Raw genomic sequence first — 13,921 nt, 5'->3', positions numbered from 1 at the left:
AACGGGATCTGAAAATATCCACAAGATAAGTCAATAGAAGAAAAATACTGAGCTCCCAAAAAGCGTTGCAACATTCCATTGATTGGTTCCACTCTAACTTGCGGACTAATAACATGCTTATTTAAATTCCTAAAATCCACAACTGGCCTCCACAGACCCCCCTGTTTCGGGACTATGTGCAAGGGATTTAAATATGGCGAAGATTCTTGGTAAATTATGCCCCAACTTTCCCATTTGGCAAGTTCTTCTTCCAAAGGTTTTCTTCTAGAAATCGGAATGGGATATGGTGCAGTAGATACAGGTATTTCCGTGTCCAATTGTATCTTATATACCTCTACATTTGCATGTCGTGGTCTATCGGAAAATTGGTTATGATACTTCCATAAAAGTGAAAGTAAATCTTGTTTTTGTACTTCATTTATGTCGTTAATTTCAAAAACTTTATTGTAAATATCGCTCTTAGATGGCATGTATTCGATATCTGATACAGGCACATAATTTAACAATCCACAACACTTCAATTTATTTGCTTTGGATTGAGGTTCATTCTTAATCGCAGAGCTACAATATTCATCACATTTAGAGTGTAACAAATTAGAATCTTCATTGTTTAATGTCGCACAAATTTCCTTACCTGAAGAGCTTACTAAATTTATGTGCTGTGTTCTGAGATCTACTATAGCTTTATACTTTCGTAAAAATGGAACTCCCAAAATAACATCAGCGTTAAGTTCCTTTAGAATAAAGAATTCCATTCGAAAATATTCATCATCAATTTGAAGGCTTATCGTTTTGCAACCAGCAATCTTGCACCTTTTACTTCCAACAAATCCAGACAATCTGATATCTTCAACCTTGTCTAATCTAAGATTACCAATCAATGATGTTATTTTGCACCAAACTTTGTAATTTAAAACATTTGCTTGACTTCCAGAGTCTATTATACAAGTAATAGGTAATTTACGTATGAGTCCATGTATGATTGGAACTTCCGTTACAGGAATAGGAACACCATCCTCATTAAAAGTTCAGTCGGGTTCATCGTCGAACCATTCTAACAGAAAGTTTATTTCAAACGTTTTGAAAGATGAACTCGCATTATTTACAACAATATTATGACCTTCTTCACTAACACTATCATCAATTGAACGTTGCCTCTTAACAGAACAGCAGAGGGACTGAGGCACTTCCTTCTGCGCAACTAATTTAAAGATGCTGAGTTAGGAATTTGTTGCTGTATCGATCCTTGTACTTGATCTATTCGCGAAGTATTTTGTTCACGTGCCATTCTTGTAGAATCAGAATTAATTTGTGATACCAAACCTGCTGCTTCTGGTTGAGAATTTAATGAATTTGAATTTGCAGGAAACTCTGATATGGCATTGTATTATTATTAGCACTGCGATTTTCATTCCTGTAATAGAATCGCGATTGATTGAGCAAATTTTCATCATTAAATTGTCCTGGAGCTGAGCGATAATTATCTTGCCTGTAATTATTTCGGAATTGTCCTCGGTTTCTAGATCCCAAGCCATTATAATTGTTTCGTGCAGTAAAATTTCCATGATGTCCATAATTACTAGAGGTTCGCCTAAAATTGTTGAAATATCGACCTCGAAGATTGTTTCCCTGCCGATTTTCGTAACCTTGATCGATAACAGCATTGGCTTCTAACTCACTACTAGTTGGAGTCTGAGTACAAACACTAGTGGTCTTCGAACGTCGAACATTAACTTGCCGCACATTTAACTTGCCTCTATTTTGTTCAGAGTTCTTAAAAATCTTTGGAATCTTTTCACGTTCGTTGTCTTCATTAGGAAGAACAACAAGCCCCTTTCTACTAAATTTTATTACATCTAATCTTCTTAACATGCTAGTCAGTTGATCTACTGAATGAATTTCGTGACAAGTAATGTGATTGGCAATATTATCAGGTAATTTGCTAAGTATTAACTGCACAACATCTATATCTTGAGGATTTTCAAAAAAATTACAATAACTGGAGTGAGTTTTTAAAGCAAAAGTCTGAAAAACTGCCATGTACACTGGGATCGTATTTGCGATTCCTCAATACGGAGAGTTGTGATTGGATAACTTCCGAAGAAGCAAACTGATTAATGAATTCTTGTACAAACTGATCATAAGAATTAAAATAATATTTCCTTAACCAATAACCAGCTCTTCCAATGAAGCATTGTTGAATACTTTGCAGTTTCATTTCTGTTGGCACTCCTACAACATTTAATATGTTATCCAGCTGTTCAATATATTCTCTCGCTGATTGTTGCTCTATCTTTCCCGAGAACTTAGGCAATTGAGATAATTCACTTAATTTTAAACGTCCACTTCTTGCATTTCCTTCTCCATTGCATGTATTTCTAGTTATAGGATGATCACTTCTTCCTCTCGAACTATACGGTCGATTATAGCAAATATGAGTTGCTCCGTTTAACCCTGTGTTACTACAGTTATGCAATCTCGAACCATTTACAGAAGAATGAGGATCATCGTGATTGTTCGAAACTAAATATGGTACACTTGCATCACGATAGATATTACTAACACAATCATTTTGTGGGTTAGGTTCTGATATTTGTGTGTTAAAATCACACCACATACAAGGAGAATTAACGCTTTGATCCAGATGACAATGTGGATTATTATGTACATTACTAACATTGTCATTATTAGATGTAAACAAAGAACTAGAAGTAGGATGTGCATTTGTACCAAACAGTTGATAGCAAGCATCAGTGTAGTTATATTTCTCAGCACCTAACTCTCGTTTTTGGAATGGACCTTCTGCGTCGTGACTTCGGAATTTCTTTACGAAAGTTTCTTCAGAGCTAGATCTTAAAGATTTATTATACTTGTGCTTCCAACGGACATGTTTACGAGCACGAGTGTTAGTAACATTCTTCTTACCGGAAACTGTCCTAGAAGAATCATCTGATACATCACTAGACGAAGTACTGAGTACAACATCACACTGAGTTCTTCCATTCCTACATGTATTAGATTCTGTATTATCCACAACAATTGAGTTTGTTCTACTATTACTATTTGTAACAACAGAATTATGAGCAGAGGAATTATGTGTAAGGGCTACGCTACCTTCATCATTATCGTTAACCTTGACTATTAAATCCTTGCCATCAGCTTAAAGTTTTTTGATATTTTGTTCTATACCTTCAATATGGGAATTAAACTGTTGGAACCTTTCTGTACAATGAGAAATATGCTTATGTACATCAGCATTAACATCGCTTTTACTTTCTAAAATAGTGACTGTAGATATAAGATCAACTATATTAGCAGAGCAGTCATTACAATTTGAATTGAGATTATCTAAACATTGGTCATAATCAAGAACGTGTTCTTTCAATGATAATTGCACATTTTCAAATTCAGATAGTTTGATATCAATATTACGACATTTGTTATCAAACACAGATTCAAGACGTGTAGTTGATTGTAAACACGCTGTACTAACCGCATCTATTTTGTCGTTAAATTCAGACATTAAAATATTGAGCCGATCGTTAACATGACTAATATCATGACTAACAGCTTCAAATTTGACATCAAGCTGTGAAGATAACTGTGTATGTGCACTAGATAATTCAGCTTGTTTTAAAGATATACCGTCAAGTTTAACCTGAATATTTTCATTAGACAGATTTAATTCTGATCTAAGTTCCTGATTAGACTGTTTAAATTCCTGATTAGACTGTTCAAACTGAGTCTTAAGTTCCTGATTAGAACTTACAACAGCTAATTGTATGCTTCTAATGCTGTTTAGTATGTCATTTAAATTGGGATTTATACTTTCCATATACACTGGCAATTGGCAAGGATTGAAACTGGAATCACATTTGTTACAACAATATTTTTCCTTAGTGGTTGAATAAATTGTCCAATGTGTGACGGAAAGCTTCAAACATGAAACATGATATCACGAATGACACTCAAAACATTGCACATACCTCAGGTCATTATCAAGTTTATCACAACACGCCACTCCTTCAATCTTACCTGACTGTACATCACAAAAGTCACCATCGTGAGAATTACTACTAATTAAGTAGGTTCCTTCATATGCAACATTAGATTTTAGCCTACGTGAATGTCTAGGCTTCGGTTCTTTAGATTTATCTGCCATGATTGCACAGAATAATAATAAACTTAAGAAATAAAATATTTAGGGTCGCCAATTTTGCCTTCGCAACATGTTCAACAAATTGCAACTCGAAGACAAAATAAAATTTTAAAAGTCTATAACAACCATTGCGCAAACCTCAAACCACGCATCAGAAGATTGTCCTTTTCTTCTTGAATCCTGGCTGTAGGCGTCAAATTATTGAAGCAAGCCTTTTACTTGAACTTCAACGAAGCATCCTAGTATTCACTTTTCGAAATTGCAATTAGGATTTTGATAACTTCAATGAAACTCGGACGTCATTATTTAACATTTCTATATATTTTTCACTTATTGATCTACTGTCTTTTGTTTTTCGTTGCTATGCTCAAAATAAGTATAGAAATTTATACATCGCAATTTCACATTATCAATAATTAATTATACATCTTATTAATTCAACAACGTTTTGGAACATAAGAAAATAGTAATTGATAACAACATAAATATCATAATGCATGTTAAACACAAAATTAAACAATAAAAAAATAAATGAAATAAATGAACATCTTTGGGTCAGTCGCAAACGATATACCGTTGTACGCAGAATGAATAACAGATTCAGACGATATATAATTTATGCACATTCGGCGTACATATGGAGTGGGAAAGGGTGGAAATCCCCTGAAAAATATATTTATTTAAAGAAAATAAGGGGTTTCTCCCCCGCTGCCGCCCCGAAAAAAAGGATATGAAAAGTTCAAAATACACATAGAAATTATCGCTGGCATGTAAGAAACAGAAAAATACTTTCATTTTTGTCATATGACAAATATTACGCGAGTTGTACCCCTGAAACGAAAGGCTTGTACGCAACTGTCTCAAGCTTCGGAGGGTGTAAGGGGGTGACCTTCCACATAGTACACCCAATTGTCAACCTCACTTCCACGTAGTACACCCTGGACTGCAGACTAACGAGACTCTGGCGACTGATCCCATGGCCAGTATAATTTTGTTTGTGTTGTCCTGTTTTGTCCTTATTAGTGAGTGCTAAGTGCTGAGTGCTCCTTTACAGCCTCAGCTTTTAACGAAAGTCAGAATAATTTAATATTTTATGATTTTAGTTCTGCAACGTTAGAGTTGTTATGTGTAACGATAAGGGGCTCAACCCCGTATAATGTGGCGGGTGCAAAATAGCCTTAGTGCTGACGCACCCACAATTTTAATATCAAAATCAAAATCAAATCAAGGTTCGGAATTGAACGAACTGCAGAGTTACATTGAAATGACTATAGCTCAGAAACTAAATGCCCTAGAGATATGAAAGATACACCGTTGTACGCAGAATGAATCACAGATTCAGACGATATATAATTTATGCACATTCCGCGTACATATGGAGGGGGAAAGGGGAAAATCCCCTCAAAAATACTTTTCTTTAAAAAAATGGTGTTTCCCCCCGCCTCCCCCGAAAAAAAGAATGTCAAAATGCACAAAATGCAAAATTTATGCAGATTTGGCGTATATATGGAGGGGGAAGGGAGAAAACCCCCAAAAATGATTTTAAAAAATTATGTCACTTCACCCAAAAAATGTCCTCGCACTTGGGCACAAAACGACACCTACGCACAACATTCACGGACGAAAAGCTAGAACGCAGTGAAAAATGAGGGCCGATTCTTGCAGCTGCTTGAAATTCTATTTTTAGACAATGCAGGGTAACCCGTGTTGCAACTTGTGGACACTTGTGCTTCGAAATTCCATTCTCACAACGCAGATTCAACAACCAGTCTTCCCTCTCCCCCACCCCCACCCCCTGCTTGCGCCCTCACGGAAAACTTTCATTTTGACATCGGATACTGATAAACAAGCTTCCTTCGAATGCAGTTACCAGGCAGGAGTGAAAAGCATTGCTTTAGAACAACAAGGACCGTCTTCCTTTGTCGGTAAAAATTTCCTTGAAAAGAGATGCAAAAGAGAAGTCCCTTTTCCCGCCTTTTCCCATCCATTTTCATGAAGAAAAAAAAAGGTGCAAGAAACATTTCTGTTAAATACATGTGTTAGGAACAATATATATATATATATATATATATATATATATATATTAGGGATGTGACGAAGCTGAAAATTTACCGATGCCGATGTACTCAGCGATAATTTTTGGAACCGATACCGATGCCGATATTTAACCGATTCCGACACATAGGAATATTAAACAGAAATGGGATGTTATTTTCTGCATGACAAAAATAAATTTGGTATGTACATTTCTATTGCATATCATATGTATATACATATATATTCTCAAGAGATGCGAATGTACATTTGCATCTCCAAAAGGTTATGTGAACCTAGAGATTAAACATTAGTACACAAGCAGTTCTTTGAAATGCAAAATGAATTCCTGTTCTGCCAGATTCAACTTCAGAAATACGAGATTTGGAAGCATTTCAGTAGGTAACCTACTTCTTCTCTTATCTCAAATCTGTTCAGCAACACTGAACACTCAATCACTGAATACTGATGCAGCAGGTAAGCTCAAGTATTTTCTCAGCACTTGCTTCAGTTTTGAATACTCTTTTTCGAATTTCCAATACAACAGCAGATCCTGGTTCAGCAATGTACTGTTTCATTTCTGATTTATAGTTAGGTTGATCCTCTTAATGAGAGTTTGCAATAATTTTATTACAAAAACTCTACAATAATGACAAATCATAACCAAATTTTCAATAAATCTTACAAAACGAGAATATAAAACTTATTAGAAGGTAAAACTCTAGTATAATCTGTACCGGTTTAAATATCGGATTTTTGCCGATTCCGATACCGATGCCGATATGTCAATTTCTGCCGATTTTCATACATCTGTAATCGGCTTCGGCACATCCCTAATATATATAAAATCGAAATTCTAGCCAAAAATAGAAAAGTTATAACGTAAAAACTACGACCTTGACACAGCGTCTCGATCGAGAAGCTTGGGACCCAAATTAATGGAATATCTAGATCTGGACTTCCTTCTCAGTGGATGGTTTGGATATGGAATTTCTTCTTTATTTCTTTCTATTTCCGCTTTTTATACTATTTGGGAATTCCTTTATCTTTCTTACAGCTTTTTCCTTCAGACTTTGGGAACTATACTAATTTCCTCTCTTGAGACTGCGATTGAAAAGCGAAAACACTAAATATGTCCAACCTAGTGAGTACCTGGAGCCAAACGATTGACACGCGCAAATAAGTAGGTGCCACGGCTGAAACGTGCAACCAAAAGTGCTGTGGGGCGTCGACTGGAACGCACCGCCACTAGGGTAGACAAAATTTCCACTATTGGAAAGGTAAATGAAATCAGACAGATTCAAGATCTGTTCAAAGACACAAATTTGTCTCAGTGCTTTGCCTTCTTTAGTTTTCTGATCAATTTACACATCATCACTAGTTTAATTTATCGAGAGTAGTTAAGTAGTAGCTTGGGCGCGATAATCAATCAGTATCGATTACCGTAATTGTTTTCAAATAATCGATAAATGATAAAATAATTTTTGGGAGGGCAAAAATATTTTATTTTTTTGTAATTTTTTGTATATTTTAGGTAAACAAGTGTTGCCAACTATGGTTATTGATTAATTTCTATGTTCGGTTTCTTTTCGCCAAACACAGGGTGCTGGGTTTAGCACCATTGTTACAAAAGTGTATGTGACGTTTACACCTTAAACAACGCGCGCCACTGCAGCAGGGGGCTTTTATTGTGACCCTTTGCTTGGCAACTCTAGGTTATTAACAACCTATATCGTTTCCTTCCCTTCTGGAAAATGAATGTTGACATAAATGTACCTATTATTTCAGACCTATGAGTCGATTTCAGTCACAGTAATTTACATCCATTATTATAATAGGAACTTGGTAATTTCAAACTTAAGTGGTGTTTTCTGAAAGGGCAACGCTATTACGGGTCAATATCCCTAGTTTACACCCCTAATAAAAAAAACCCGTTGTTGTTTCCCCCTCGCTGGAGAAAATCTGCGGACGTTCCCTTGCCCCCAAGTGCGCACGCCTATGCCACCCCCCCCCCCAAACGTCGTTTATCCACTACTATTAAATCATTGGATTTTGTAGCAGTTCTTCTGGTTTCTCAAGGAACAATCTCCTGATTTTTTTTAAGTCTGACCTGGCAACACTGCCCCGAGCACCGACAATGGCAGGGAAGATGCGCGAACGCTTTTGACGGAAGGTTTTTTTTCCTTGTGGTCGAACTATACCTATGCCATTCCCGAGGAAGTATTGATTGATTGATTTAGTTTATTTTACATCGCGTTTTGTCCCTCGTGGCTAATTTGCGAAGATAGGGATAAGTGGTGAAATGATGAAATTGATGAATGGACATTCACAAACAACCAAGTCCGAGCGGGATTCGAACCCGGGACCCTTGGCGTCGTAACGTCCGGCTCCTGAGGAAGTAGATTTTCACTTCCATAGCTATTTAGAAGTCGGTCTTTCGCACACTGAACTGAGCAGAAATAAGCCTGGGATATTCTTCATTAGGTATTAATGTAAGAAGGCTGTCTGCTGCATTCACCAGATGTACAGTTTCCTGATTCATTCATTCATTCCTTTATTTTGGACCTAACAGCTTTTATACCATTTTTCGTCCATTAGAAACAGTTTCCTGAATGAAACGTACAGTGGGGTCCATGAGTATTACCATGCAAAATGTCCATGCCTATTTTCATTAATTCTTCTTTTACATCCTATGTGTATTTAAGCAATGAATTTTTATGTATGCTGGTGCAGAAGTTGTCAACAGCTTGTTTTGAGTTTTCTTTTAATTCTTGGAACTCTTATTGCGTCAAAGTGCACGAACAGGCTGATGGACAATTTGCACGGTAATACTCATGAATACCACTGTACATCGATGATGAGAGAGCCAAGAAGGGGCAAAGTGTTTGTACATTGAATTCTTCTTGTTTGAATTGAACTGGATTTAATTTAGCCACGTATCATCACACTGTGGTATCATCTAATCAGCACCGTTTTCTTTTGACTAGAGAAATTTCTTCATCCAACATATTTCAGTGGTGTTTTTGAATGTGGTTCTTCATTTTCTTTAGAAAATAATATTGTTTAATAGCCAACGTCTATGGCGGAGTGGTTACTACACGACGCCAGGAGTCCTGGGTTCGAATAACGGCCTGGGCATGGGTGCCCCTTCATCAATTTCATCATATCATATCAGTAATTCTCATCCTCGCGATTAGCCAAAAGTGGCAGAAAAGTGAAATAATATAAGTCAAATCAATCCAGGCCCGGACTGGGACTGTTAAGACAGCTGTGGCAATTTTCCTCAGCAGGGTGCCGATTCCGAGCAGTTGAGAGAAAAAGAAATGGCGCCGAATGTGTGTTTTCGGAACGACACAGAGAGCGCGAAGGGATTTTGCCCGGTGGTGCAGTCTGGCCTCCTCACTAAACTTCTAAGTGAAAACACAGTGTAATGTACTATGTGGTGAAAGTATGGAGTGAGGCAGTCAAACGGGAAGATTTAACAAATTCACAAAAAATATATAGAGGAAATATTAGTAAATTTTTGAACATGAATGTACTGTACATGAGTTGAAATTACTAGTGTACCTGAAAAATGTTCATTTTTTTAATATGGTGTCAGTAAGATGGCGTCCTAGGTTTTGCACACATTCTCGGATTCTCAGAGTAAATCCGCTCATGACGTTGAGTAGCATCTCCAACGGAATGTTGTGGATCTTTTGCCGAATTCGTTCCTTCAAATTATCCCTGGTTCTTGGAGGGTTGTCTTTGAATACTTTGGATTTGAGGTAACCCCAAAGGAAAAAGTCAGGAGCCGACAAATCGGGTGAACAGGCAGGCCACGGAACATCGCCAAATGTGCTGATGAGACGACCATGAAATGCTCTGGCAGTATAGCTAGTTGCACCATTTTGCTGAAAGACTGTTTCTTCATCTGGGTCATAGTCATCGAGGACAGGCAGGAAAAAGGTTACCAATATGTCAGCATAACGTCATGGACGGATTTACTCTGAGATTCCGACAATGTGTGCAAAACCTAGGACGACATCTTACTCACACCATATTCAAAATATGAACATTTTTCAGGTACACTAGTAATTTCAACTCATGTACAGTACATTCATGTTCAAAACTAAATAATATTTGCTCTCTCTATGTTTTGTGATTTTTTAAAATCTTCCCCTTTGACTGCCTCGCCCTGTATTAAGGTGACAACTGTTCCCCCGTATGCATGCTCCCCTCCAACCCTCATCGCCATTCCAAACGCTCCCTTCTCCTCACATAAAAATTACCACACCAGCCACCGAATAGCGAACACTCCTCTCCCAACCCGGCATACACATGGACGTCCACAGGATTTTTTCCAGGGAGGGAAAAGCAAGGTACTTTTTTCCAGGGGGGGGGCCGAAGAGGCATATTTTCCACCATAATAGGTAATGATATCCCATCAAAAAACACTCCTTCAGTCTGAAATTATTATGTTCCTTCAACATCCTTATAATAATTAAAATTAACATAAATTATAAAGTTATGTGTAAAATATATAGCTACTTTTCTAGTGGACATTCATTTACCTGGGGAGCCGTGTCCCCCCTTTTCCCACCCTTTCCGGGCATCCGTGGGCATATATATGCACCACAAACCCAGGAGGAGACAACAAATTACCACTACAGTTTTCGACAAACGAGAGAACTAGGAGTGTGCGGGATTCCCATCCCGACTTTCCGACTTTTCGGGATCCAGAGCAGTCGGGAAATACCGAATGGTCATTTTAAAAAGTTGTTAATTCTCGACGTTTTCTGCATTGCAAGTGTCTGGAACTTATCGGAAATGGACATTTCCACTCAATGTTTTTACAACAATTTTAAAAACTACACCCTGGAAAAATGACCCCTGCAAGTTCTCGCGTTTCTCTGCGTCCAGTTTAAGGCAGAAACGAGACTTCCAAAGTTGCGAGGCTAGCGTTGCCCCTAAAACACGCCGCCGCCATGTTACAACGTCACTCCTTAGGGAGAGCACGTTTGTCGTCTGCTTCGAGCGTCCAGTTCCGGATGGGTAGCCCACGGTGAGCGAACACGTGCAGCAGTTTTACAAATCTGTACCGATTTAAATAATGGAAGAAGGAGCGATAGGAGAAAGGAAAGCTATGCTTTGTAATGATCATTCTTCTATGAAATATCCCTGCTGCTCACGTGCAAGATAAATGAAAGGGTTCAGCTGCGTGCGTGTACTCAGGCCATGCGAAAAATATTGCTTATAAAATTGGTTGCTGACTAGACACTCAAAAATATTTTTTAAACTTATATTTATCGTTATTTACCGCAACCTATGTAGTGCAAAATAAGAATTTTCACATTCTTCACTTTATTTATAAAGCCTATTTAACTTTATTTTCCATAAAGCAATTTTAGTTTGTGTTCCATTTCTGTTGCGCAAATTATGATCAAATATTTTTGTGCAGACAAGAGAAAATACACTGAGAAGATTACATTAGTTTCACAGTACATATCTATACTTAGTTTATGTATAATTATTACAAGGAAATAATGTGTATAACCATGGGCGTATTTAAGGGGGATTCAACGGGTCCGACCCCCACTTTTTTGGTTCACTAAAATTACCAGTTTCCTTGTTCTATCCGCTTGTTCATAAAAAATTCCTTCGGACTTATTTCATTCTCTTAAATTAGAGACGTATAGGACGGGATACGGATGTGAAGGAAATTTCGTAATTCCACACACCAGATAGGACTGCAGACTAATATCTGCAATTTCCTGATAGTTTCGGAATTTCTGCGATAAGAAACTACATTGAGACTGTCAAATCAGTTATTTTTTCCCCCTCGAATCATATTAAAGAAATTTGGTTCTTAAAAACGTAGTGTCACAAGATGAACAGAAAAGTATCAATACTAGTAAGTAGTGTGACTACATACACACAACTTTGTCGGGCCCAGCACCTCTTCCCCTCCCCCTGATCCCCAACAAGCTTCCGGCCAGCAGCGTCTTGGATTTCCACTTACGAAATAAAGCAACCCTAATCATACCAAAACTTGATCCATCCCTCCCCCACCCCCGTGAACTATATATACGCCCATGTGTATAACAATATCCCATACTGAAATGGTACGATATAATTATTTTGAATTTTGTACTGCGAAAAAAGCCGCCTCATCTCGTTACCCCGAACGCATTAATTGGTTGGTTCACAACTTCACCACTAAGGATCCTATCGAGACGAGACATGGCAGCCTTGGTCTCGTTCTCGTTGAGAGTTGTAAATGTCTGTCTCGTGTTTATTTGTAAATGTCTCATTGACAGTCTCGTCTCAATTTATAAACATCCGTCTCGGTTTGGGAGGGCAATTCTCGTTCTCGTTTCAAGTCTAGAAAAATATAGAATTAACAACGTACGCAAAGGCTTATCATTATAAATACAAAAAAACTTTCTTATTTATCTATTTTTTTTTTATTTATTATTTTTTTTTGAGAGAGAGAGAGACTCCTCATTTCGACGGTACAGCCCTCGAAAACTAAATATTATCCTGCTTATATATGCAAACCAAACCGCAGATTCAGAATTACCAGGAATGAACTGGCGTTGTAATTATTATACACAAAATTCATGATTTTTCTGAGGAAGTCGCATGTTCCAGGTTTGACTCAACCTGGGCATGACTGTTTCCTTGTGAGTGACATTTCATTGAACTGGATTGTGTAAATTGGAGGATGTTTGCTCGAGACTTTGGGGACAGCTAGGGGATGCTTCTATTGTTAATGTTAGTGTTGCTCACGAGACGAGGCATGTTCCGTCTCGTCTCATAAAAGGAGATGGGACAAGTGAATGATTTCGAAATGAGATGGGACAGAAGAAAAAGTTCGTCTCTTATCGTCGCAGGTTGGGTGATACTTAGATTGTGCAGTTGGTGGTAGAGTGTGGGGGGGGGGGGTGTACTCCTGCACCCCGACTTCGAATACTGCTTGTAGTTATTCATCTTCATTGTAGCGATTAGCCAAAAGTGGGAAGAAATGTGATGTTAGAGATGATACATAATAAATTAACCATGCGTTCTCATCGTTGCGGTTAAACAAAGTGAACGGAAAAGCGAAATAAAAGTAGGCTAAATACAAAAATTTGCAATATATATTAACTGAAGAAAACTGTCATTTACTGCAGGAAATTTAAAAACTCACCGTACCTATTTATACCGTATCACCTCTTATATTGCAGAAATTGGCGTGTAAACCAGTGTGTTCTAAAAGTATTATCTTAAAATTTGTGAAGAAAATATTATGACGAAAATAATTGTAATTCCAGAAAAGGCATTCCTATAACATTAAGTTCTTGCCAGTCAGAACTAACCTATGTATTCGCAATGAACAAGGCTGTTCACGTGTTCAGCCATGGACTGTTACAAGGTTTGCTTTGTCACCCTAATTCGAAAACTCCCTACCGAGTGGCTGAATTATAGTAAATACTACTATACTGCTAGGGCATAATTCATCTCCAAGAAATGGAGCACAGATTTTTGCACTGGAAGTTGTAAGATACTTGTTTTACACGGTAACAAGTGAATTTTCTGTCGCTTCCGCGGCTCATGCTAAGTTGACGGGACGAGCAGAAGCCCCGCCTGCACGCATTTCTAAGTGATGACGTCAGAGGACCTCCTGTCTGTGGAGAGGACGTTTTCAAATCCGTGATGTAGGAGATGAATTTCAGCGGTGTTTGAAGGCGTGTTTCTCGAGAACCG

The sequence above is a fragment of the Lepisma saccharinum genome, chromosome 7 (genome assembly GCF_977018435.1).
Source record: "Lepisma saccharinum chromosome 7, izLepSacc3.1, whole genome shotgun sequence".
Classification (NCBI taxonomy): Eukaryota; Metazoa; Arthropoda; class Insecta; order Zygentoma; family Lepismatidae; genus Lepisma; species Lepisma saccharinum.
The sequence above is the reverse complement of the archived record's forward strand: the minus strand, read 5'-3'. Positions refer to the sequence as shown.